The sequence below is a fragment of the Sturnus vulgaris genome, chromosome 2 (assembly GCF_052056855.1).
Source record: "Sturnus vulgaris isolate bStuVul1 chromosome 2, bStuVul1.hap1, whole genome shotgun sequence".
Classification (NCBI taxonomy): Eukaryota; Metazoa; Chordata; class Aves; order Passeriformes; family Sturnidae; genus Sturnus; species Sturnus vulgaris.
This window is the reverse complement of record NC_142244.1, coordinates 103,493,311-103,519,884: the sequence shown is the minus strand read 5'-3', so window position 1 is coordinate 103,519,884 and position 26,574 is coordinate 103,493,311. Positions and strand designations below refer to the sequence as shown.

Below are 26,574 nucleotides of genomic sequence, written 5' to 3'. Positions count from 1 at the left end.
AAAACAGCACCTTATAGATGGGACATGGACAATATGTATACGCTGCTTCAGCACACAGCATGATCGTTCTCAAATGCAGCAGCCTGACTAACTGATGGTACTTCAGTCTTTTAAATAGTTCAGTTGAATAAATACCATGGCTGTCTGCCTATTGCACAGGCTAATCGCCTGCAAAGAGCACGTTAGAGTCATATATTTGCTAACTATATTGCTGTTGTCAACAATTTGTAGTTAGCAATCTATTCCAGGGAAAAGAGAACTCACTTTTTTCTCATTTAAAAACAAATCAGTGCAATTGAAAAAAAAATCCTGTCATGGGCCTGAAACCAGTGCCTTCACTCCCAAGGGCAATATATACAAGACAGACAATAAATGCTGTGGAAGGAATGGAACATTTTTCTGACAAATTTCAACCTGTAGTGAATTTTTATATCCAATGTGAAAGCCTCACAAAACCCCCTACATTTGCAGTGTACACTGTGACGTACCCTAAGTGTAAGGGAGATGGCACTTGCTGCTGTACTCCTGGATGCCTTTTCCCTTTTCTTTTACTCCATTCACAAACTATTTCACTAACTGGCTGAAACACTTAACTGTAGCCGTGGAAAGGGGTTTTAACCCTTTAAGTGTGGCGGAAATAAGATGCACAGCTACATGGTCATCTTTCTTGATAGAAAGAAAGAGACAAGTTTATTCACACACTTGGGTTTATAGCATGACTTGCAATTCCAAGAGTAGAGAAAAGGTGATTGGTTCAGAGAGAAGACACCCCATTCACAGGGCCTGGTCATGAACCACAACAGGTGTTCTATCTTGTTATTAATTCCTTTTTAGTTTGACCAAATTATCACCCTGGGAGAAATTCTCCCTAGCCTTGAGCTGGACCAGCTTATCAGCTGGGAACAGAGCTGAAAAGCTCCAGCCTGGAATATTTTTCAGGCTGTAATTTTCTTACTTTCTCAATATGTGTCCCACACTTAACTGATGGGCTCTGCTTACAAAAGGCCTACTGCTTACACCATATATACTATTACATGTAAGACAGCACTGTAAAAACAGGGCTACCTTGAAACTATTTCAGATTGATCTTGCTATTCCCAAATCTTCAATATTTCTCGTATCTGCAGCATAGGCCAGTTTCTGGGGTCTCTGAACCATCATGCTTGGAGGAACCTTTCACCAAGTTTCTGAAAATAAAATCTTTACAGTTGCAATTTATTTTTTATCCTTGGTATTGTCCACAAATGCCTGAACAGCATCAACTTGCTTAGCTTCCAGTGAGCTGAACACATACTCTGAGGTGGAGACAGTGCATGGAAATCTGATGTATTAAACCTGACACGTGAAGGACAAATATAAATTTACCAGCCATAATTACTGCTGAGTCACGTGTTAAGTGATGTCCCTTCGAACCCAGCTGGGGTGTCTGACTTGGTGCAGCTTTTGTGCTCCCAATTTCTGTTCAAACTGGGAAGAAAAGTTACTGTTTTTGTGACTGCAGAAGTACCTGTTTAAATCAGCTTTCCCCAGATACAGCTGGCTGTGTGCAGATGTCTCCTTCAAAGCATGAGGCAGTCCATTGGGATGGGGAGGTCAGCAGCTGCAGCACTGTGTTGGGACAGCTGTGCCAGTGCCCAGTCCCGAGCACCTACCATGGAAGGTGCTGCCTGCAAAGCCCTGAGGGACTATCTTCTCACCAGCACCTCCCCAAAAACCAAACTTCCTCCAGCAGAGATGCTCTAGCCCATCATCTCTGTGACTTGGGGTCAACTTGGTGTCCACCAGGATGCCCGGGTCCTTTCTTGCTGAGCTGCTTTCCAGGTGGGTGGCCCCTGGCATGTGCTGATGCTTTTCCCCTGGTGCAAGGTTTTGCACTTCTCTTTGGCAAACTTCACAAGGCTCTTGTGAGCCCAATTCTCCCGCCTGTTGATGTCCCTCTGGATGGCAGCACAACCCTCTGATGTATCAGCCACTCCTGCCAGTTTTGTGTAATCTGCACACTTCTGCAGGTACACTGTGCCCATCATCTAAATCATTAATGAAGAGACTGAGCAGGGTGGGACCCAGCACTGACCACTGGAGTACATCCCTGGTCACCCAACCCAACTGGACTTTGTGCTGTTTGGCCAGTTCTGCCAGTTTCCAATCCACTGTCTGCTCATCCAGCCCCCACATCATCTGTGTGTCTGGGAAGATCTTATGGGACACAGTGACAAAGGCCTTCCTCAACAGCAACTGCTCTCCTCTCATCTCCCAGGCTTTCTTCTCATACAGTATGTCAGCGTCCCATAGGGAAGGAAAACGGACAGTGGACTGCGAGTCTAAGATTATCTAAATTAAAACTATATGAGGGAAAAACTGAACTCACTCTAGGGATCTGTCTTGCATCAGCGCTCCTGAGATACCTTAATCTCCATAGCTTTCATGCATGCTGTACAATCATGTATTTACTTTTGTAGTAGGATCATAGGAAGAATGTAGATTCATGCTAGCATTCTTAGGCTCAAAAAGTGAAGTGCATGATTTTCCTATGGGAAAAATACTTTAAAGAATTTTTCTTGTCATTAAATATCCCTTTTAACTGATTATTTAGTATCATTTTCAATCAAAACATTATATTCGCTAGCAAAGCAAAGAAAAATGAGCTGGTTTGAGTACACAGAGCTAAACAAAACAAACAAGAGAGCCCTTACTTTACAGTAAATTTTAAAACCCACGCATTTTGTTTTCCCAGCAATCAATACACCAATGATAACAAGAGGAAAAGGATACCAATTAAACATAATTGCCAGCCCTGCTTCCCCCAAAACCTGAAACAAAAAGCACTCAGTGTCAGCTTAATAAAATATTTGTTTCTTTCCCAGTCAAGTGCTTTATTAAACAGCTCATAAAGCATCTCAGTTCTTACAAAGGATTTCCAAGTTTGATATCAGTGAAATGACTTCAAAGCCTCTTAGTTCCCCAGTGGAGGTGTGTTCACTGCTCTGAGACACTTGGCTCTCTGTTTTGTCCTGACTCTTTCCACTGATCCCAAGCACAGATATTTTTACCACATTCACTTGATCTGCTCCAGCATCGGATGTACATCAGTGTGGCAAAGGCTGCCATCCACAGCCCATCTCTTCTTGCTGATGTGGCTGTCTTGCTCCTGGTAAGAGGGACAGGGACCACACCATGAATGTGTTAAGAGATCTCAGCCAACAGGTTAGTGACGTAAAGTTGAAAATCAGTTCTTAAATTGCTATGCCATTTTTGCAGGCAGAACATCTGACTTTTCCCTATTATACAAACATGGTTTTGACTGCTTTGTTTGTCTCCCAAATAGCCACAAAAGTGAAGCACACCAGACTATTCTCTCAAGGAGTAAACCAGCTTCACCAGCTCCAACCCAGCAAACAATGAGAGGTGCCACTAGTACCACACCTGGCCTGAGAGACCCAGCCCTTTAGACTCACTGCAAACCCTTTCCCATTCACTCCTCATAACACACTAGTTAAAAACCACTTTTTTTTGGTGCAGACAGGGCCGGAATAGGGCTAACCTCAGCTTTATTATAAAGCCATGGGGTTAGAATAGCAAATTCCAACACTTCTGTAACTCATCTTAAATCAATTGAAAGCCACATTTTCACATCGCCTCTCATCGTCCTTATACAGCCTGGCTTAAATAAATAAATAATGAGAAGAAAAGCAAAACCAATTGAAAAATGGAACCTCCCAGCTCACAGATCCTTTCTGGTGACGTACAAATGCTCTTGCCTAAGAACACGGGTAAGGACGTTCAGGTAATTACCCACACATGTGTGCCACCCAGCTTACCACCATGGCCTGAAAGGGATAAACCCTTTCTGCTACCCATTGCTCTGGTGACTCTTATGACACAGATATAGTCACAAATGAGAAGATCTAGGGATGAAGAGCAGGCAATAAACACCAGATTCATCAGCTTATTTTCTCTTACAGGACAGGGTCTCAATTGGGAGCACAGGCAAATACAAAGGTGCAGGAGTATTGGAGTGTTGCCTGGGGAGCCAAAGAATAGAGGAATCTTCCCTCCCTCTGTGCAAAATATGGTTATATAATGCTCTTTCTTTCCCCACTAGCATGAGTAACCAAATGCTCCATCAGCTTGCCAAAATCAAGTTTATACTCATAGTTTCAGATTTATTAGACTGACTCTCCTTCTCTCTCTCCCCGTCACTTTTATAAGCCAAGCCCAACATTTCATCAGCTACACAATAGCACTAATCCTCAGCAGAAAGTATGCACACAGCAGATTTCAAGCACTCATCCACCATCTTGTCTCATAATGTATGTTTAAAATAAACTTTCAAGAAAAAAAGTCCCTTATTTTCATCCTTGCAAAATTTTTAACCACGGCATGACTTTTGTTTCTAAGAGGCAAAAAAATGTAAGACTCCTGTGATGTGATTTAAAAATCCAGCATTTTTTCTTTGAATCTCACATCATTTTACACGTGCTTTCCTCACAACATTTGTACTAAGTGTTTCCTTATTTGACTTTGAGAGGAAGAGAATTGACCTCTTCTCTCCACCATTCCATCATGCACAAGATGTCAGATGAATTCTGACTGAATTCAAAATAACACCAGCATGAGAAGCAGCATGATGGTGCTGATGGATCTAAGAAAACCTCAAAACCTCTCAACAACGACCAATTTTGCCCTCCTAGAAACCACTAGACTGAACTGGGAAATATGCCTCTGACAGATCGATCTGACTACAAGTAGTATGCAAATAACAGAAAATACTGAAAATATGTCATGTTGCATCTCAGTGCCACTGCGGTTACCACTGTTCAGTCAACCAGTCCAGGTTATCACAGAATCATAAAATATACTGTGGTTAAGAGGACCCATTAGGATCACTGAGTCCAGCTCCCAGCCCTGCACAGAACACCCTAGGAGCCACACCATGTGCCTGAGAGCATTGTCCAAATGCTTCTTGAACTCTCTCAGGCTTGGTGCTGTGACCACTTCCCTGGAGAGCCTGTTCCAGTGCCCAACCACCCTCTGGGTGAAGAACCTTTTCCTGATATCCAGCCTAACTCCCCTCGACTCAGCTTCAGACCATTCCCTCAGGTCCTGTCACTGGTCCTCACAGTGAGGAGATCAGTACCTGTCCCTCCAATTCCCCTCATGAGAATGTTGAAGACCACAATGAGGTCTCCCTTCAGTCTTCTCCAGGCTGAACAGACCCAATGACCTCAGCTGCTCCTCATATGCCTTCCCCTCCAGACTCTTCAATATTTGTTGCCCTCCTTTGGACACTCTCTAATAGTTTAATGTACTTTTTGCCCCCAGCAGTTTACAAAACTGCCCCCAGCACTCAAGGTGAGGCCGCCCCAGTGCAGAGCAGAGCAGGACAATCCCCTCCTTGCCCAGCTGGTCATGCTGTGCCTGATGTCCCCCAGGACACAGCTGACCCTCCTGGCTCCTGTTCAACTTGGCATTGACCAGGACGCCCAGGGCCCTTTCCATGTCCCTGCTCTCCAGCCTCTCATTCCCCAGTCTATGCACAGAGCCAGGGCTGCCCTGTTCCAGGTGCAGAATCTGGAACTTGCCCTTGTTAAACTTCATATGGTTGGTGATTGTCCATCTCTCTGATTTGTTGAGGTCTCTCTGCAATTACAGATTGCAATAAATTGCATTACCTGGAGTGCCTACAAATGTCCCACATGCACATGCATACAAAGCAAGCACTTCTGTTGTGACTTTTGCCTTATCCTCTTGACTGTGAGGTCTCATGGGCAGCAGTTATTTTGGCACATGATTAGCAAAAAGCACAGACCTTGGCTTGGATTTCAGTTAGCACTGCAATCACTCATGAGGATGAGTGGGAACACATCCACACACACCCTCACTGAGGCACAGGGCTGCCTTCCCTTTCAGAATAGCTGCTGGTTCCTTGTGGGTGCATTCCTCCAGTGTGCCTTCTCCTTTCTCTTCATCATGTTTCTCTGCTGCCAGAGCACTTCTAGTCTGCCTGTGAATGTTGTATGAATTTCACAAATTTGATGCTCTATGAACTAAGATCTTCTAGCTAGTTCAACACAGTCTTCTCCAGCTGCTTTAGTATCCAAGCTCTGACAGACACACTGCTCCCAATGCACGGAGGTGAGACTATTCCAAACTACACCAAGACTACACAAAAATGTAATAATGCTCTTTGTCATCAGGGGTCCAGACTCACACTACTCAGAGGAAAAGGGCTGTATTTCAGGAAATGCAGGCAGGGCAACCAGTGCTGTAAAAACTGCACTGCTATTGCAGGTAAAAGTAAATAGCGTTTTCCTGATTCTATGAACAAGTCAACATGAACATATTTTGCAGATGCATATTGCAAGAGGAAACAAGGTCAGTCCTGCCCATACTTTTCCATCAAACCTTTGGAAAGAACATAAATCATGATGAGTGCACTATACCAAATTTTGTTATTATCACCTCCCCTATCTTAATGATGGCTGCATGGTTCCAGAAGAGAAGCACACTCCGTAGGATATAGAGCCCCTGACATATTTACTGCAGCATTTTTCACCAGTAATTTCTGCTGCAATGTGTGCTATTACGTGTTCAGAAAAACTTAGGGAAACTGCAGGATGCAGAACGACAATTACATCTTTCCCAGATGAGACTACTACGTTAATGGATCGGCGTCATTCATCACCATAGATTCTAAGTCCTCTGGGGAACGTCACCAGCCCACTCCAATAAATCTGACTGGGAGATTTCACACTTGGCTGTTCAGCTCGGCCTCAGGAAGCAGTCTAGCAATGCAGTTCACACATGGCTGTGGCTCAGCTCTCCTGGTGAGGTGATGTTGCTCTATGGCATAGAAGCTCTGGGTGTAAGAGGTCCTGCACTCCAGCATGTAAGGGCACACAGAGCTGCAGCCTGGCATTAATTCCTCACACAGTCAGCTCTCTTCAAAGAACTGAATTTAGGTACATGGATTGTAGACAGTGGAGGAAGAAGAAAGAAGGAAGAAAGTTGACTGTGTAGCTTCATTTCTTTACCACCAACAACAAAGAAAAGGAAATAAAAATAAAGAAGAATAAAACTAACAACAAAACAAAACAAAACAAAAAACCCCAAACAAACAAACAAACAAACAAACAAAACAAACAAAAAAACCACCCAAACAAGCAGACTAGTGCAGTTCTGAGGTAATTTTTTCTTTGCTGTCAATCTTGATTCTTCAGGCCACCTCAGCAGACAGAGCAGACTGTCTGCCATGAAAATGCAAGGTGATGCTCTATTAGGGAAGAACATACTTCTCAGAGGCTCTCCCTTTAGTAAAGTCAAACAAATAACACACAAATGAAAGCCTCCGTGGCTGTACCATGTCCTAGCTAATCCTTGTAATAACAGGAGGACAGGGCCTGAGGCTGTTTCCCCTTGTCTCCTGCACTAATGCAAATATAGCTGCAGTGTAAGAGCAGGCTGGGGGGAAGGTCAGCCCCATAGAAGCCTTTTTGAGAGGCAGCTCTGAGCAAGAGGATCGAGAGCACTTTTGTCTCTGGTGTTTTGTGTATATTCTGTTTCAGGCAGTCATATATTTTCCATATACATTTTTCAGGTAGCTGGAGCTAAGAGTTTTCTTGTACTATATGGAGTGGGGAATGCCACAATATTGCTACTCTCAGTGGTTTAACTATTTTTAGTCCTCTCTTCCCTGAGGCACCAGCTTTTCCCACTGACTCCACCCCACCCCAGACCAGTGCCACAGGTGATATGCATGGTCCTTCTCCCTCAGCCTGGGTATACAATGAGGTGGCACCAACACCAATGCCTATTCCCACCAGGATAGGGCCACCACCAAACTTACCCTGGAAATGGGGACAGCTTTGGAGTGCCACCTGTGCCTGTCCAACCCTCCTTATCCCCATCTGCCAGCTCTAAAGCAATTTGTCCCCAGGGTGAGTGACCACCTTCCCTGTCTCAGTGTGGGTGCACTGGGTATGGCCAGGGGAACAGGGATGGACACTGAGGGTTTGAACTACTGCAGCTCCTGCAGCTCCAAGTACCTGACACACAACAGAGCCTGGGAGATAGCAAACAAGGAGGAAGTAGTTTTAATTCTATAGTAACTTTAGGGAATAAAAACTGCCTATAGCCTGTGTAAATTGTGAGAAATAGCACATGCTCCTCTTGCTTCAGGCAAATGCTTATGTTGGTAGCAAGCTTGGCTATGAAAATTACATCCTTGCAGATAGAAACAGCAAAAGCACCCGAGACCTACAAAATATTCTGTATTTTCTTGATGGGATGTTAAAGAAAACAACTGTGCTCATTGAAGAGCCTACTTTTGGCAAAGGGGATGGGCAGATGCCACCTGCAAAAGCTCTCCCTCATCCCTTCCAGTGGGACAATCAGCATCTGGTCTGTGCACTTGCCCGATGCTCAAGGGGTGAAGTTGCTGACCAGGACTGCTGCACCTTTCAGGTCCTCTGCATGGAAAATGCGGTTCTGTCCCACACTATCCCAAGAAACTCTCTGGCTCCAGCTGGGCTGTCTTATCTAGGCATCCCACATGCAGGGATGGGTTGTCTGTGAGGTACTGAAGCAGTGTGTGCCATGACACTGGTCTCCCAGGGGCTGCTGCTGGCCTGTGTTTGCCCAGGATGGTGGCTGAGGGAAACCAGAGGCGTCTGCAATATGAGATGCACAGCAGGAACAAGCCACACCACTAGAGGGGTTATAAAAGAAACCCTAAGAGCTAAGGCAGCAACCAAGAAAAAGCACTGTTTTTATTGCCTGTCAGTGGACATACTCATGTGCCAAACTGTCAGTCGAGCTGGGTAAACATCTGGGCAGCACAGACCAAACCAGAGGAGACACATCTCCCCTGGTGAGCACAAACTCTTTATGGCCTCAACTGAATCCTCCCTGAAAAGGTGTCATGGTCCACAGTTCAAGAAGGTAAGCAGACAGCTGCTGGCCATGGCTGCACTAAGAGTGGCCATCAGGGCAAGTATAGTGACCATAAAGTCTCCGAGATGTGCTTCACAACAAGAAGACACCAGAGCTGCCCTGAACTCAGCATCCACAGTTTTCCCCATGGGGAGGACAGCTCAGGCTGCAACAAACAACTTGCATTTCCATGGCTGGCTGATGCAACTGAAAGGTCCATCTTTCCCAGAAAACATTTTGTGCAGGTTAACTCCAGTGCTCTTGAGGGATGGCAGCCCTTGGATGGACCTCACTGATGAGGTCAGTGCCAGCACCCACAGCTTCACATGGAATGCAGCCACGGGGAATGCATCTCAGTTCACACCCATCTTGCCACCCCCAGGCATCCTCCATATCCAGTGGAAAGGCTCTCCCAGAATGCTGCAAAAGCATGAAGAATCAATAAAATCCATTGACTTTTTGTCTGACAATAACAATTTTACAGCTCACTGCTAACCCCAGTAAGCAGGAGAGCATACTGCTACCAAAAATACATTGGGCGTGGGTCTTTGAAGATCCCAAAACACTCAGTACAATTAACACCCAGCAAACCCTGCCCAGTCCTTACAGTGATGAAGGACAATTCAGCCCCTACTCTGGGTGAAGGTTTCTCCAGGACCCAGCCACCAGCACATGTTTGGGTTTAGCTGTCTAAACAGGCACTGAGGGATTAGGTCTCTGTGCATCTTCAATGCTAATTAAAGGTTGTTTATTATCCAATTGTTCCCGATAGCGTATATTTCTTCTTTGTGTAAACACAGCTGACACCAATGTCTAAAAAACCCAAAAAACCCCAGAAGTGGTGGAAAGGTCTGCATTTCACCAAGTTATGGGGTGTGAGGGACAACCCACAAGCTGCCCTGCCGGTGCCCAGCTCTCCGTGTCCAGCTTGCCACCACACAGAGCCGAGTCTGAGCACTCCTGAGTTCCATCAACTCCTTCCATGCTGTTCATGACTTGGGCAGTAGTTACCAGCAGAAGTTCTGGTCACATTTGCTCCTGGAGCAGCAGTGCTTACAAGCAATCAGATCTGAACAAGGCAGCTGGAGCATACTCCAACAACAGTGTGAAGTTGGCACTGAGCATGCTGGACAGCATTTGTCACACAGTGACACACAAAATACGCATCTGGAACAAGGGGCAGTATCCTCTTATTTCACCGACCAATTTTTAGGACCCTAGAATGGGCTTACCCATATAACATTAAACAAAGCCCTTCGGCAACATCCTTGATACAGCCAGTGAAGAAAAGCTGCCTTCTCCAGACCTTGACTTTATGTGGCTGGTGGGCACCAGGCTGGGTTTAGCTGGAGCTAAAGATCTGACTTTACATCAAATAGCCAATGAAGACTTGGGAACTGAGGAAAACAGAAATGCAACCTTACCCTGGTTGTCTATATGGTCCTGACAGCGTGGCTGCATTATGATACATTCTTAAACACAGTTATCTCCTCGTTTTCCAAAAGGCCTTGTCGTGATGCAAAAGGTCATTCACAAAAGGAATAACCAATCTTTTTCATAGGCCTCTTTGTGACTTAAGTTTCTGACTCCAAACTAAGCAACACTTAATTTCACATGTACATGTACAGATTTGTACATGTAATATGAAAAATTTAAATTGGTCTATGAATCTGCTTTTAAAGATATAATGCTTCTTGTTATCCTTGTAAATGTAGAGAACTATTTTAGTCTTTCTCTTGCTGCGTCTTACAAAGGCAACATACTGTAGTTTCATAGCTGCATTTTTAAATGTGTTTATCTGGGTCACTGCTACTTAGAGCATAAGAAGATTTAGTGAAGCCAGTTAAGATTCAGTCTAGTGCAAAGGAAAAAATTCTTTAATTAAAACTAAAATAATTATATAGTTTGGAGGGTAAAGATCTCAGCATTATCAAATTAAATTCTTTGGACTGATTCAAGAAGAAAACAGACCTATAGGCAATTTTATTCAAAAGGCACTTAGGCTTTTGGGAACTTCTGGACTCATCACAAATTATTTCACTAACTGGCAATTTCAGGTAGAGAAAAGAGAACATGGCACTACAAAATTAGGATTTTCTTTAATTTTATGATGTAAAATCAAGAATAAGAATGTGATTCTTGATTGTGGCAGTCCATCTGGCTCACTTGGAGCACTGCTGGTGTGTGTGCCAGCTCGCCCTGAGAGGCCACACTTGTATCTGTGCAGTGGCCATCACAGAGACAGCAGAGAAGACAACCTGTTTTGATGGCATTGCTCCCAGATCCTTCTGCTAAGACAAATAATCTGCAAAGAGAGAAAGCAGAGAGGAACGTTCAGAGGCCAGAAGTGGCACCAGGCTCTCTGCATTTCCAGTGGTCCTAGCTTTCCACTGTCTTGGAAAATACCCTAAGAAAGATGTTGGTCAGGAAAGGCAAAGCTGCCATTCATGTGGAAAATGAAGTGGGAGGCTGAATGGCCTGAATGGCTGAGCACATCTGTGTGATGCAAGGCAACATCCCTCAGCATCACACTGCCCATCAGTGACAGGGAAGTGACTCAGAAGGCAAGAGCACTTCAAAGGTTCATGGAATACTCGTTTATTTTAACTGAAGCCTGTCTGCCACGGAACAGGGAGGACTGCAAGCAGAAAGCATCCGCTCTGCATCCTGTGGCTGCTTCTGGAGTGGTTCATCCCACAGGAACAAAAGCCTTCCTCCTCTTTTCCCTTTCTTCTGGTCAAAGGACGAGGGCAGGCTGGGAGATAACATCACTGCTGCTGCTGAACTGCAGCCAGAGGATGCCTGGTGCTGCACTGGAGTGGAATGAGAAGTTCAGCACCCGCCCCAACCTGCCCCATGGTCCCCACGACAGAAAACTAAACAACTTCCCATCCATCAGCAGGGTACTGGTGTGACAGAAACATTAGGTTACAGCAGCTGCATCACTCTGATCCTCAGTTAATGAGTCCCCATATCCAACCAGCAGCAACATGGGGAGGAAAGGAACGAGCATGTAGTCGGCAGTTTGATCCCGTTATCGATCAAATGCTAACAGAGGGAAATAACTAAGTAGAAAATATTTCTTGTGTCAGAAGCAGGTAGGAAGGGTGATGGATTTTCTTCAGATTATTGAAGGCAAGAAAAGGAAAGACATAAATTCTCAAAAACCCAAAGTTTTTACTTAGTTTGTTTCAGACAGGACCAACTTGTACCAGGTTTTGGGGGGTTGCTTTTTGTTTGTTTGTTTGTTTTTTTCCCAGTTCCTTTAATCTATTCCTTGTTGACAGACAACACACCAGTTATTCACTGGATATTGTGATCTACAGCTTCAGTTTTTGGGGTTCCCATGTGTCTACAAGAGGGCAGTTCTGCCACTTCAAGTCCTGCTGCAGCAGAAGTCATCTCACAGTCAGCAGGGCCAGCTACAGATCAAGACTCCAAAGGAGTAAAAAGCTCAATATCTAGCCCCCCAGTAAGAAAGAATTTATTTTATCATATTGTTTTTTAGAGATTTATCACTTCCTTTACCTTCCTCCATACGCCCAGTGAAGAAAATCTGTTTTAAACATGTGACAGGCATGATTTCCATTAGGGGGTAAATTTGGGGGATAAATGAAGAAAAAAGGGAGCTATTATTAACCCAGAGCCAATCATGGTGCTGATGAGTGAGCACTAGCATCTGAACGTTTTTCAGCCTATTTGCCAGATCAGGTTGCCATGCCATTCTTCAGATGATCTGAGATCACTGGAATCTCTTTCCTTAAAAATAGGGTTATAAGAAGTAATTAAATGTTGGTTTTGGGTTTGTGCAAGTAAGCATAAACACTTTCTCCACAAGTGCCTTGGAAGTCAGCTGCTGGTCCTTATGGAACAACACATTTGGCCCTAACATGAGGTCCCACAGGTCGTGAAACCCTAAATTCAGCTTGGTGGATTTTGGTGCAGCAGCTTCAGAGAGCTGTATTGGATCAACCCCAGAGATGCAGATACCTTTGAAAGCAGGTCAGACACCTGCAGAAGAGAGCATGTCCCAAAAACCTGAAGCAAGGAGCAAAAAGAGAGGGAAGGGTGTAGAGTTCTGACATCTGTATCACAGAACTGTGGGGACCTCTGAGTTGTCTCCAGATCAAAGGACCACTTGATAGCAGTCACCAAACGCCTTCTAGCAGAACACTACCACTCATCTCAAACTTCACTCAGCCTCCCAGGAAAGGCCACTATGCTGACATGATTTACTCCTAGGACTAGCTGCAATGGAAGGAAGTGGTAGCACATGGAAATGTGGCATCAGCAGAGTTTGGGGAATGCAATTCTGGGGCTGCACATGGTGCTGCTATGAAAAGTGGAGACGGTGCAGAGCACAAGACACAGAATTCTGGGCATTAAAAAAATCAATCAAACAGAAAGCCCAAATGAACAACCCCCCTCCTCCCCCCCAAAAAAATATGTAGGGAAGATGAAGGGGTGAATGAAAGAAGAAAACCTAGAGCTGCTGGCCTAAGGGAAAAGATGAATGAAGCTGCAAGAGAACACTAGAAGTAGAGCTGGTGGAAAACTGAATTTGTTAGGGAAGATACAGAAAGCAGGGACAAATAAAGAGCTGCTGTGCAGTGCCCTTATCTTGCAGAAATTAGACTCCTTGAGGGTCATCCACTGTGTTTCAAAAACAGTTGAGAAAGATGGATATAAAATTCTTCTGACCACAATGGAGGAAGTGATCTATTTTCATAATTCTGAAAGCTGGAGAAGAATAGGCTTGTCTTGATCATACCACAGAAAGCCAGATCATGTGAACAGGTGCACTTGGGCAGACCATGCTCTTTTACAGGCCTCCATGGGCTCTCCACAATCCAGCTGTGAAGGTCTGATTTGGACTGAATGCTCAAACAAAGTGTCTGGCAAGCAGTGGAGTCCCAGGGCACCTCCACAGTGTGAGATGCAAAACTGTTCTCAGCTAAAATTGCAGGAGCTGCATTTGTGTGGAATGAAAAATGGCACGGAATGTTTAAAGCTCTTGAAAAAAATATTCCATTTTCTGCCTGCAGTCAATCTCATACACAAATCCCCCTGCAGTTTGCTTTTTAGAAGGAAAGAATATTGCACTGAAGCCATTCCTAAGCAATAGTATTTCTTGTGATGACCAAAAATCAACTTTAAATTTATATTATCTCTTACTAAGCCATTAAGAAATTTCTTTTCGTTGCCTTGAAGCCACAGATTCCTGTGGTCTGCTTGGACCCACTTTGTGCTTCAAATTCTCAAATAAGCATAATAATGAAGATTATTAGAAAATGTGTGTTATGCTGCAGCCAGTAAACAAAGAGCATCCTGAGATTTATGACACGAGGTTGTAAGATTTGACAGACAGCCTTCAACGTGAGAAATAAAGTAACTATGGAAATTGAGTCCGAAAAAGAAACAAAATCTATTCCCAAGTCAAAGCACAAAAGAACATGAAAGACCCAAAGAAGAGTCAATACAGATTTTCAATTTCATTATTTTGATTCAATAAAATTCTTTAGATAGTGTTGCTTGCTCAGTACAAGCAAAGAAATTGTAATGGCAAATACTGTACTGTGATTTATGGACTGAAAACTTGTCTGATTTCATTACGCTGGTAAATGTAACACTGCAGACACCTTCTCTTGGAAAGCTATTTCTAAATTGCTACATCAATATTAAGATAATCAGAATTGATATTTACCTTTGACAAGAACAGCATGTGTCTATGTGTCCACATGGGCACATAGACACACAAAAACTTTTATTTTTAACATTTCTCCATTTTTTGGATCACAGGAATACACGCTGCAGGGACTGCTAATTTATCCCAAACCAACCTATGCAGTTGCAAGGTGCCCAGTCCAGGATGTTTTTACTGGTTGCACCCTTTTCTTCCAGTGAAAGTAATTCAAACAGAAGTACCCAGCAGAAGTTCGGCTGAATCATTTGTTATCCCAGACTCAGGAAGGTGTAACTTCACCTTCAGTTTACAATGACATAATTGATGATAAATCACTGAAACCCTAAGATACACAGTCCAACACTTACGTTAACTCTGTATTTTCCAGCTGGAGTATAGCATGGTAAATATTTTTAAACTAAAGTTTGGCTTTCATTCATGGTTTTGCAACAAAGTACAATGCAGTGCATTAAGGTGGATTTCAGGTGCCAGAGCCCACTTGCCATTGTCAACAGTACCTGTGGGACAGAAGGCTGACAGGGAAGCAAAGGATGTGAGACAGCACCAGTGAAGGGGAGAGAGGCAGAAGTGAGGAAACAGTGTGGCCAGAGAGAGAAAAGGATGTCCCTCTGAAAAATGGAGCCTGGTGTCCCCAATGATCCCTGCCTTGAATGCCTTGTGCCACACATCCCTCCTGGCTGTCCCCAGAGTGCTGCCTCTGCAGCACATTTACCACAGTCACAGCCCGCAGTGCCATGGCTCACACAGCCCACAGTGCCCATGGCTCACAGTGCCCATGGCTCACACAGCTCACACAGCCCATGGCTCACAGTGCCCATGGCTCACACAGCCCACAGTGCCCATGGCTCACAGTGCCCATGGCTCACAGTGCCCATGGCTCACACAGCCCACAGTGCCCATGGCTCACAGTGCCCATGGCTCACAGTGCCCATGGCTCACACAGCTCACACAGCCCATGGCTCACACAGCTCACAGTGCCCATGGCTCACAGTGCCCATGGTTCACAGTGCCCATGGCTCACACAGCCCACAGTGCCCATGGCTCACACAGCCCACAGTGCCCATGGCTCACAGTGCCCATGGCTCACACAGCTCACAGTGCCCATGGCTCACACAGCTCACACAGCCCATGGCTCACAGTGCCCATGGCTCACACAGCCCATGGTTCACAGTGCCCATGGCTCACACAGCCCATGGTTCACAGTGCCCATGGCTCACAGTGCCCACAGCTCACACTTCCCACTGGCCAAGGCTTGCACAGCCCACACTCCCGGCCCTCAGGGCAGCAACTCTCCAGAGGGGGCATCTGAGAAGGGACTTCAGAGGAAAACAGGGACAGCCACTGAAGCTCCAAGGACACAGCTCTGTCCTCTGCAGCAAGTGGAAGAGTGAGGGCACGTCCAGCCCTCATAAATAAACCAGGCCACATCCCCATTTCTGCTCACCATTGCAGGAGCCCACAGGGTGATCCTTCGCCTTGTCCCCCTCGATCACTGTCACAAGGAACAACAACTGGCACTTATCAGCAGAGACATCTCTGAGAAGGAGTGACTTCAGGACACAGTGTCCTTCCTCGGTCCCTTGAACCCTTAAGACAATTTACAATGCTGTCACTTGTACATATTCCCTCCTCATCTGCACAGCTCTTGTCTCTAAATTTAACATTTTCCTTTCTAAACAAAAGTCCTTAAGAGTTCTCACAAGACCTTTCTGATAAGACCTTTTATTGATATTCCAGTTCACTTTTCAAAATATTTGCAGATTATAGGATAAATGGTGTTTGCTTTTATCCCCATTTCAGGAGATAATGGTTGGGTAACTTACGATATCCAGATGAAAATTTATTGGTTAGCACTGGGGAAAGCGGATCCTTCTCAAAATTAGCCTTTGACCCAGTTAGTCTTTTATAAACAAGCAATGATTTAAAAAAATTCTCAGCAGATAAGATGTTTGCAGCCCCAGCACCAACTTGCATAAATGTTAGAAGGTGTAAGCATAACAAGGCTACATCAGCCATAATTTAGAACCCCAAGACAAAAGATGAAAAACTATGGAAAACTTCCCTAATGAAATGTCAAAGCCAACTAGCTTCACTAGAGCTAATCTGCAAATCTTGATGACAGCACAGATTACCCAGCCTGCTAAACTGACAAGTGCCCAAGGAAGCTCATCTCTCAGGGATTACACCTCCACTTCTGTTTGCCTTCTTCTGAGTTATGGGGAACAGCCCTGGAGGAAACAAGTTTCAGCTCATCTATTTCCTTCTGAGGGCTTTCAGTACACTACCCAGTCTTAAAGTATCAAGCAACAACAGTACATATACACACAGAGAGACAAGAGTCCCAAATATTGACATTACTGTGCAAAAGGCCAGTCACTGCAGATGCCAGGCAGAAAACTGCTGACAGATGCTGCAGCATAAACCTCCTAAGAACCTTCAGGTTTGGCAACAAAATCCTCTGTTCCCCATTCACACTGCCTTGATGCTTGGATCTAAATAACGCCCAATATAAGAGATTTATTTTTTTCTCACACTGGCTATCTATAGAAAATCCTTTTTTGTAAGTCTCTGTTGTGCAGCTTCTGAATGTCAGGCCCAGCAAATCAAAACATTTTATTGTAATTTCATATTGTTTACTTTTGTGAGGCAGGATCTTGGCAGAGATGAGTGTTTCCTCCAGGGACAAGGAGGATGGGGCTGGGAGGAGGGGAGGACAGACGGATGGAAGGAAGCATTTTAATGCAGACTTCCTCACTGGCTGCTGTAATAGGGACCTGGCTGAAATACAAAGGAAGAGGTAAGTCAGAAGACCTTAGCTACAAATTTAAAGATGCCAGAGAATGGGTGTGAGGATGCTCCAGGACCTGGCTACGTAGGCAGTGACAGCAGATCAGGGAAGCAGTGTGGCACCAGGGAAACACTGCCAGCCCCAGCCCTCCCAGCACCCTCTCAGCAGGGTTGGGAGGATGCTACAGTCCCCATGGCAGGCACAGTCCGAGGGGCTGTGGCCAAGAAGGAGCAAGGAAGGACAGCTTTGCCCAGGCTGCTCCCACTGTGCTCCCACACATTCCTGCAAAGCCAGTGTGATCCCCCTATCCACAGATACTCCTGGCTCCTTGCCCAGACCCTCCTCCTCCGTACACAGCCCTAAACTGTGGGCAGGTTTCCCTCCAGGATGAAGGAAAGATGGCACCACCCAAGTACATATTTCTCCATGAGAATCCTCCCAGTATTCCAGGATGGAGGAGGAGGCTCCTTATACCCTTCTGCTCAGGGACCCTGGAAGGTACCAATGATTCCACCACAGACATCTATGTTTCACTGTGTGTTTCCAGGGAGATTTGACACACAACATTCAAAGGTTTGGGTAAGCAATATTTAAGTTTATGAGAGCTGATTTAAGTGTTTTAGGTTTAGAGAACAAGGCATTTGAAACATGTCACATTATATGTGAGTCTCCTGCTGAAATGATGGTCCTCCAAGAAACCTGCAGGAGATGTGGATGGTGCCAGGGCAGCAGTATAGTTGAAAGCAGTTTTATTGATTTTGTTCTGTCCCCAGTTGTTCAACTGAGAGACCTAGACCTTCTAATCTTCTTTCATCCTGGATTCTTTGGGGAACAAAGTCCCAGGACACAGGGAAGGAGCATGATGCCTTGAAGTCACGACTCGCCCTGTCCCCAGGACCACCCCTGGTTGCAGGCAGACTGGCAGACACAGGCGACAGCTCCCTGCTCCTGCTGGGTGCCTGGCAAACCTCAGCACAGTGGAACTGCTAGCTCTGCTCTCGGCATAACAAATCTCCCTGTCCTTCGGCACTGCCTGTCTCTCCTTCTGAAGCTTTGTTTTGGTAGAAAGCGGTTCACAAAGACCTTTACACAAACTCACCCAATGACAACTGCTTTATTACGTAAAATGATTCACTGGTGTTTAAAAATCCCACAAACAGGAGCCCTCACTGACTTTATGACTGACTTCCCACGAAGGCACTGAGGCCAGCAATGGCTAATGCTCCGTCTGGCATCGACTCCCTGGGAATATCTCTCAGCAATAACAACTGATAGCAGAGCTTGGAGCCTACACATCATCCTCCTGTTTGTACATAAATTCCCTCTAAAAGGATTTCAGCATCCTCACACTGCTTCTTCCCAAGCGTTCAGGCTCTTAAAGCCAAGTCAGCCAGACAGAATGGTGCCACGCAACTACAAACAATGCAGGACAATTTTTTATTACAGTACACGGCACGATTCTTTCTAAAAGCCCTGTCAGTAATATGCAGCGTGTAAAAATACACATTCATCATAAAGAGGTTAGATACTAATTCCTGCAGCTTAATTTCTTCTTGAGGGCACCAACCCATTTTTCAATTAAGGCAGGATAATATTATTAATCATAAAAAATTGCTGATGTGTAAAATTGTTTCCTTTCTGGCTAGCATTGGCTGAGAGACACTGGACATGCTGCCTCTGAATCGGTCTAACTTCATGGCAGTCTGGAAGCTGTATCATCCTTTTTGGTGAGGATTCACGCTGCTCCCAGCCTCAGCCATGGGGAAAGGTGTGTCCCTCGGGGAACATGCAGAATCTCCATTGCATCGGGTGCAGGCTGGTAGCAAGGAGCCCATGGATACAGATTCTCATGGAGCATACAGCACTATCCACCATGAGGCAAGACAGCTGGCATGAACGGGCAGCTCCATGCCAAGAAGGTGCTTTAATGGTCTCTGTTGCCTGAGCATTTCCAGGGCACCTTGCAAAAAGAGGTTTCTGCCCCCTCCCTCGATTTTCTGTGCTAAATTTGGTATTATGGGACTCTCTGGGGAAGTAATCAATGCTTTCTCTTTAATGTTTTTTCTCTGCTGCTGAATGGGTTTGCCTAATTCTGACCAAAATAACTGCACACATTGCCTTCAGGTGGGGCCACCAAAAGCAGAATGGAGGGAAGAGAATTTAAAGAACAACTGAAACTCTATAAAATAGTAAGCTATGAATTACAAAACCTTTCCTTGCCATGCAGTCAGCAGGGGAGACTGCTGGACTGTGACTTGGCAGTATCCAAGAGGATGCTGCAGAGCTGTGGGCATGCCAGCATCCTGCAGGACGGCTGCTCCCTGCAAAGGCACACCCTGGTACCTGGCCTCTCACCCTGCCAAACTCTCAGATTAGCCCTGGTGCGGGTGCTCCACTCCACCCAGGCCAGATTATTTCAGGTGGATAGGAGAGGACTGGCACATGCCCTGGTCTTGCTCCTGTAGCAGCCAACCATGCCCTCCAGGAGCCCTCCATGGGACACAGAAGCACCCAAGTGAGGAGCAGGGCTGTGCTGGGGCCAGGAAATGAACCTGCAGCAGTTTGCTGAGGGGGATGGAGCTGGAAGGAGACAGCCTGGTTCCTGGCTCCACAAGTTCCTGACGTGTACTTCGGTGGCACAGATCCAGACGAAACGCTTCCTTTCCAATCATGTGTCCAACCCTTTTTCCATCTATGGGCAGTTTCCCTTCCACACATCACAAAGTCATATATCCCCTGGCTTGTGTTGAGACTTTGCATCCCCCTGCTCACAGGACCTCCCAGGAGCAGCTCATGGCTGTAATCTCCTTCACAGCTCAACCCTTTGCCCATTGCCTGGAGAACTTTGGGCATCACTCCCAACTTGTGTGCCCCTGCCATTGATCTCTTCCCTCCCTGGTCTTGTTTCTCCCGTGTTCTGGAAACTGCACCCTCTGTATTTTTTTCCCTATAGTGACCAATCTTCTCCCAGCAGCAGAATTCCCCTCCTGTTTTTCCCACACACGATCAACTCCATAACACAATTACAGTTATCTGTAGCCTTATGTCTTTAGTTTTCTGACATCACCAAATAGTTTCTTATCTGTGGCTGGTATTATTTATATACACATATATATAAAAGGCCATCTCCCACCATCTTATCGACTGCTGACTGAGAATAAATCATGTAAGGAGAACAGGCCAGACTTTGGGACCACCTTGGGGAATACCCCCACCCCACAGTTGTTGCCTCTTGGCAAATACTAGCAAGAAGAGTACATTCACTTTGAAGTCTGAGGAGGCAAATCACATAAACAGAAATGGTGAGTTTCAGCCAAAAAACCTCCTTTCTGACAAGAGTCACTGCTATTCATATGACTAGGCTCATTAAGATCAGTGAGAACTGGAAAAAACTGCAGGATGGAGTCTGCGTGTGTCTCCTGGCTGAGATGTTCAGCTGTATTTTTCCTTGTGAAAAGGAAAACTATTCCTGCACCATGAAAGCAGTAAACATAGTGGGATTATTGGTCAGCAACTCAAAGGATACTACTTCCAACAGCCCTAGAGACAATAAGTACTCAGTGACAGTAATTGTTACAAGCAACCGAACCACCAGAGAGAGATTTCCATGTTATCTCTACCCATATATACATAAAAATATCAGTTTGTACAAATCCAAAGTATGTGAGGTTAAAGCTAATGGGCAAGCTTTGTTGAGCATCTCAAAAATCAAATTAACTGCAATCAAATTCATGGCACAACTCAGGGTTCATTTCATTACTATCAGAAAATTCAATCTCTGAAATCTTACAATATTAAGCTAAAGCAATGATCTTTCTGTTCAAGTTCTCTCTTTTTTCATTTCAAGGTGAAAAAAAGCTGGCACGCCTGGGGAAGGTGAGGGTGATGATTCCTAGCAGATACTACTAAAAGCTTGGCAAACATTTAATCAATTACTCTTATATAAAGGAAAGAAGAAAAAACCCAAACATCCTTTCAAACACACACTCAAAGACACGTTGCATTACAAATTCTACTTCTTGCATCTATTTCTACATCATGCCTTTTCCTGCACAAATGCATATACAGGCATAAACATGCATGCATAGGTAGGCATATACATATTGTAATTCAAAATACAAATCCATTAGGGAGCTAGTTAAATCTCCTCATTGCTCCAATAACTAATCACAATTCTGTGCTGTAGTACAGGTAGAAAAGTCAGAAGTTCCTTGCATTAAATTCAGGCATTTTCCCTTTTTAAATGAAACTGCCTTTTTGGTTTATTTCACAATATGCACTCTTTAACCTTACTGCAAGACCTAGCTGTAGAATACTCACTGCAATTTCAGACTCCTTTTTTATCCCTCCTCTTCAAGGTTTCCAACTAGGTTTCTCTGCAGGAGTCAAGTGCAGTTTTAATAAGGCAGATGAGGCAGGGCTTCTCAACTGCTTTTGATAGAGGTGAGATGGTCAGCTCTTTATTGACTTTCTGCAGTACTGCAGCTACAGACCATACAGACAATCTTGCTTTATGAGCATGCACCAGGCAGGAGGAAATGGGCCTGGAAATTTCCAGCCAGCAGTGTTTGATGCACTGCTTGAAAAGCTGCACAATGTGCATATAAAGGAAACTGGGGACAGCCTTTTTCGTTGTTGTTGTTGCTAAACCATCGGGCTGCAGTTGCTACACGTACCTAGGAAAGCCTGCTCAGGAGCCATTTTAAGAATTAATATGTCTCAGGAAAAGGAGAGAAAACAACTCTGCTTATTTTGTGCACATTAAAGAGTGCTGCATATCAAAGATCCTTTTATAAACACTTGGAAAAATCACATGGGAGGTAATAACCCGCTGAATTATTTTACTGTCCTTTTCTTGTGCACACAGCCACAGCACATCCACACTGTACACAGTGCACAGCTGCACTGATATACACACATCCTCACAAGGGGATGTGGGAAAAAGGAAGCAATCACAGGCTGGTATCATGTACTATTAAGGTTTTATTGGTACCAGCATGGAGCAACTGCATCACTAATTAATGGATGCACACAGGCTACACACATCCTTCCAATCAAGTAGCAATAAATCCAGGTAGCCTTCTTCACCCTCATACATACATTACTTGAGATATTTAACCCACTCCTTGTTTTTCTGGACTGCACATTCCCCTCTTCCCCCATACCTACACCAGCAAGGCACATCCTTGAATTCTGCTCTGACACAGGGCAGATGAACATCTGTGGCCCCATTCATGAGCTTCCCACACGGTGCCACTCTGGACTAAGTTTGTTACAGCAGACGAGGTCCAAACCATGCAGACAGGAGGTTTGGAACCCTCCCACAGAGATGTCTCCACATATGCTGACACAAAGATAACCATTAAAATCAGGTTTGACATCTCTCTGTGCCTCTTTTACTCCCTGCCCAAGGGGGACAACATCCTCCTGCTCCAGGGGAGCACAGTGATGGTGAGTGGATCAAAGAAGAAGGTTCAGACACTTTGGTGATGGCAGCCCTACAAAAGCCAGAACAGCCTTCAGACCCTACAAAAATGTCCCCACATAGGGCTGCACACCCCAGCTCACACCCAGCTGCAGCAGCAGAACCACTCCCATTAAGGACTGGCTGAAGGAGCCAGGTCCCACCTCCTGCCAAAGCACCACACCTGAGCATCCAGCACTGCTGCGTGCGGCACAGCACAATTCCACATCTTTCAGCTAATTGCCAAGCTCTTGGGGATTCTGCAAATAAAGCTATACACACACAGGGGTCCAAAAAACCTTACAGCTACAGTGTTGCTATCAGAGGATATACCCTTACTGCAAGCAAGACTTAACTATATGCTTAAATTCCACTGACTTCAGGGGACATAAGGATTTGCTTAACTTTCATTATACCAGCCATTTGTTTTACAGTTACATGGATAATATGTCTTGCCTTCTCATGTACAGCACCGAGCTCCTTCCACAGTAGGGTATTACTTCTTACACACAAACAGAAGAGCAGGTAGGAATAGAGGCATTTTTAGCTGGCTAACTGAAAAACATGGACAATGATGGGCAGATGATATTGCTGCACTGCAATGCTGTCTGAGTGCTCCTGAATTGTCACCTGTGAGATAAGCATCAGTGGACAGCTACAACACAGTCCTTAAAGAAGGGCAAGGAAAGGACAGTAACCCATAGCACAGAACATTTCCATACTGTGTTCTGCATTTTATTTTTAAAAATGCAGCTACAGGGAACACACATCCTGTGAAATAACAGATGTTAGACTCTCACCACACATACAACACTTTAATTCAGATGACCTTGCTGAATCAGAAAGCTAAGCACAAGATAAATGTCCACTTTCTCTCCTCAATGCCTGTCTTGAGCTGGGAAGGAGTGTACTGGTGTTTAGTTATCTGCTTCCTCCCAGTTCCCCATCTGCAGTTCCCCAAAGAGTGTTCTTACAGCACTTCAGCTTGTTTTTCCAAATCAGATGCTGCTGACATCGTGAATCTTATGAATTTTCTTTGCTGACAGGGATTAGATACTGCTTCATTTTAACTCCCCAAGTTGGCACAAGCTGGAGACTGGCCTGGACCTGCTGCCAGTTTGTGCTCAGGCTCTACTCCCAGTAGGCAAGAGATGCTCAGGGCTTCTGTAGAGTCATATGCAATACATTGATTTAATCAAAATTACATGCCAGTCTCACTCTTTAAAGCGAAATTCAAACAGTCAAACAGTTAATTATTGCTTTAATTCTTAAGATCCTAAGATCTGAATGTGTTCAAAATACTCTAAGAGAAGAAACAGACTGGCATTGTCTTTCGGTCTTTGCTGGTGGCAAAGCAGATTATTCCTATCATGTTCTGCAGGGGTGCTGTCAAATGCTGTTTCAGGCTATGGGCCAAAACCTACCCCCAGCCCATGTGCTCAGTTCTCACTGGCATCAATGGTATCTCCACCACGGACTGACAGTAGTAAATGGGCAGAGATGTGCTGGCTGCTCAAACAGCACGATCTATGTGCTGAATAATTCATTTTAAACTGTTGCACAGATGTCAAAATGTTATTGCTGATTTCTAGCCAGCAGAATGGGCGTTTCTTCTCCTGATCTGAGTGTGTCACTGCCTGTAATGCCAGAGAAGATGTGGGGGATGTCTCAGCCAGACAGCAAAGCCCATACATGGCTTGCCTGTGAACATACAATTAAAACAATCATTTAAGGCCACCTTTCACTCTCCTTATTAGGATTCACCTGCAGATGTACTCACCCATTGCCTTCAAAAAGTTTCAAAAAAGCAGCTCAAAACATAGCACGGTTACACAGGTTGAGGGTAGACTTCAACAAGCACTTCAGCCCTTTGGATTTTTGCTAAAGTCCCACAGAGAAACTCTAAGTACAAACAACTTAAGTCACCAATGAGTTTGGATAACAAAATAAATCCAGACAAACAAATAAAACCCCTACCTCTGTAAATGAGAACAAATAAATGTATCCTACAGGGTTTGCCAGCCTAGCCATGGAGAGAAGTCTATGGTGAAGACCCTCCCCTCCAAAATCAAGGATGAGAAAAGGAGTTTTCCTGTATTCCTCCTTTCACTAGACCTGGAGTAATCAATATGGTCCACTCTGACATTGTCCAGGCACTGGCTTCCCAGCCAGGTGGGCTCCAGCTGCTGCTGGCCAGCAGCCACCTCCAGAGGGAGGTGGGAGTCCTGTGTGCAGGTGGGCTGGGGGTGATGGGAGAAGTGGAAGGGAAATGGGAAAGGTCCGAGAGAGCCATGGGTTTTGAACAGAGATGAGAGACTAGGGATCTCTGACACAAACCAAACAAGCAAATGCACCTCAAGCCAGCCCAGGAGCATCACTAGAGGGATGTGTCAGCTAAAAAGTGGGATTTTTCATGCTCCTAGATGGGCTTTTTCATGTCTGCTGGTCTGTGTGGAATCAGACCTAGGCTTAATGAGGTCTAATTTGTTTCAAATTCATAGGTCTCTTTTTAATAATTAACAATCCCCATCACTCAGCAAAGCCATTCCTTACCCCTGACTACTTGCTATTAGGAATGAAATTTTCTGTGAAATACTGTTAAAAGGTGGAAAGCAAGTGACATAATTCACATTTTAATTAAAAAATATATATATCACACACAGCCAGAGCCATAGAAGGAATAACTGAATTAGCCTAAAAAACCCCCACCCCAACCCAATGCCTACTCTTCCCCACTACCCACTTTATTCTTGTCATGCTATTTGAATTCTTCTAATTGACTTCTCTTACTGGATGCCCTATGCCCAAACCATATTTCAGCTTTTCACTCTGCGATTCCAGGAACTGGAGAATGTGTCGGCATCATTACCATGAGCATTACACACCCTCACACACAAGGGTCCAGGAACTACAATTAACACATTAAGAAATAATAACTGCCAAGGGAGCAACAGAGGATAAACAGCATGGAGCTGATGTAGCAAGAATTCTGCTTGGGAAAGGGCTGTCTCTTGGGTAACGGGCAAGGGAGAGGAATTGAAGCGCTGTGCAGCACTGCCCATTTACCAGAGAAAACCCCAAAACCAGTTGAGCTGTTCACACATTAATTTCTCGAAATTTAATTTCACTAAAAGTATTGCTGGCTTTAAACTAGATTTCAAAGGAATCTGAAGGCTCATGTTCTCAAAGAAATAATAACTGTGTCCTGTTCCCAAGTTTAAAATTGGCATGTTTTTTGGTATTTGAAAACCTGCCCCGAGGTGCTGTGGGTTTGACATTTTCATGTTCTTTTTCAGTAGAAGTGAGAAACACTTATTTCTTTTACACATACATTAAGATATATTTATAAAAAAATAACAAAAATACCTTTTTTCTGCCTGTCAATACCTATTTTTATGGTTGCCTGGGTTTTGGGTTTTTTTTGGTTTTTTTTTTTGGCTAGTTTGTTAAATAACTGAGTTATTTTCCCAATTTTCCCAAGGTTTTTAAATAATAATTAAAAAATTAGATTCCAGAGCCTTTTATTTAAAGCTTCCACTCTGAAAATGTTTTGTGTGAGTGGTCCTGCAGAAGCTGCACAACAAAAGCCTGCAAGAGCAGGCCAACCATTTGGATACCTACCTGTCTTCACCACTGCAACCAACAGAAACCATGGAGCACGCTGCTCCCTTTGGGCATCAGTCTTGG

The 26,574-nt window shown here is 44.6% G+C and overlaps 1 protein-coding gene across 5 annotated transcripts in view; it reads right to left on the bottom strand.

Moving 5' to 3' along the window:
• The window catches only part of RAI2 (retinoic acid induced 2), a 44,877-nt gene that overhangs the window by 7,485 nt on the left and 10,818 nt on the right, over positions 1-26,574 (bottom strand). The window contains exon 1 of one of the 5 annotated variants that reach the window (XM_088160239.1): positions 21,744-21,883. The exons of 3 other annotated variants lie outside the window; for them this stretch is intronic. The gene's annotated coding sequence lies outside the window, so the exon portion shown is untranslated. Of the gene's footprint in view, positions 1-1,365; positions 7,049-21,743; positions 21,884-26,574 lie in introns of those variants that run through there. One more of the 5 variants, XM_088160240.1, reaches the window with a different exon arrangement.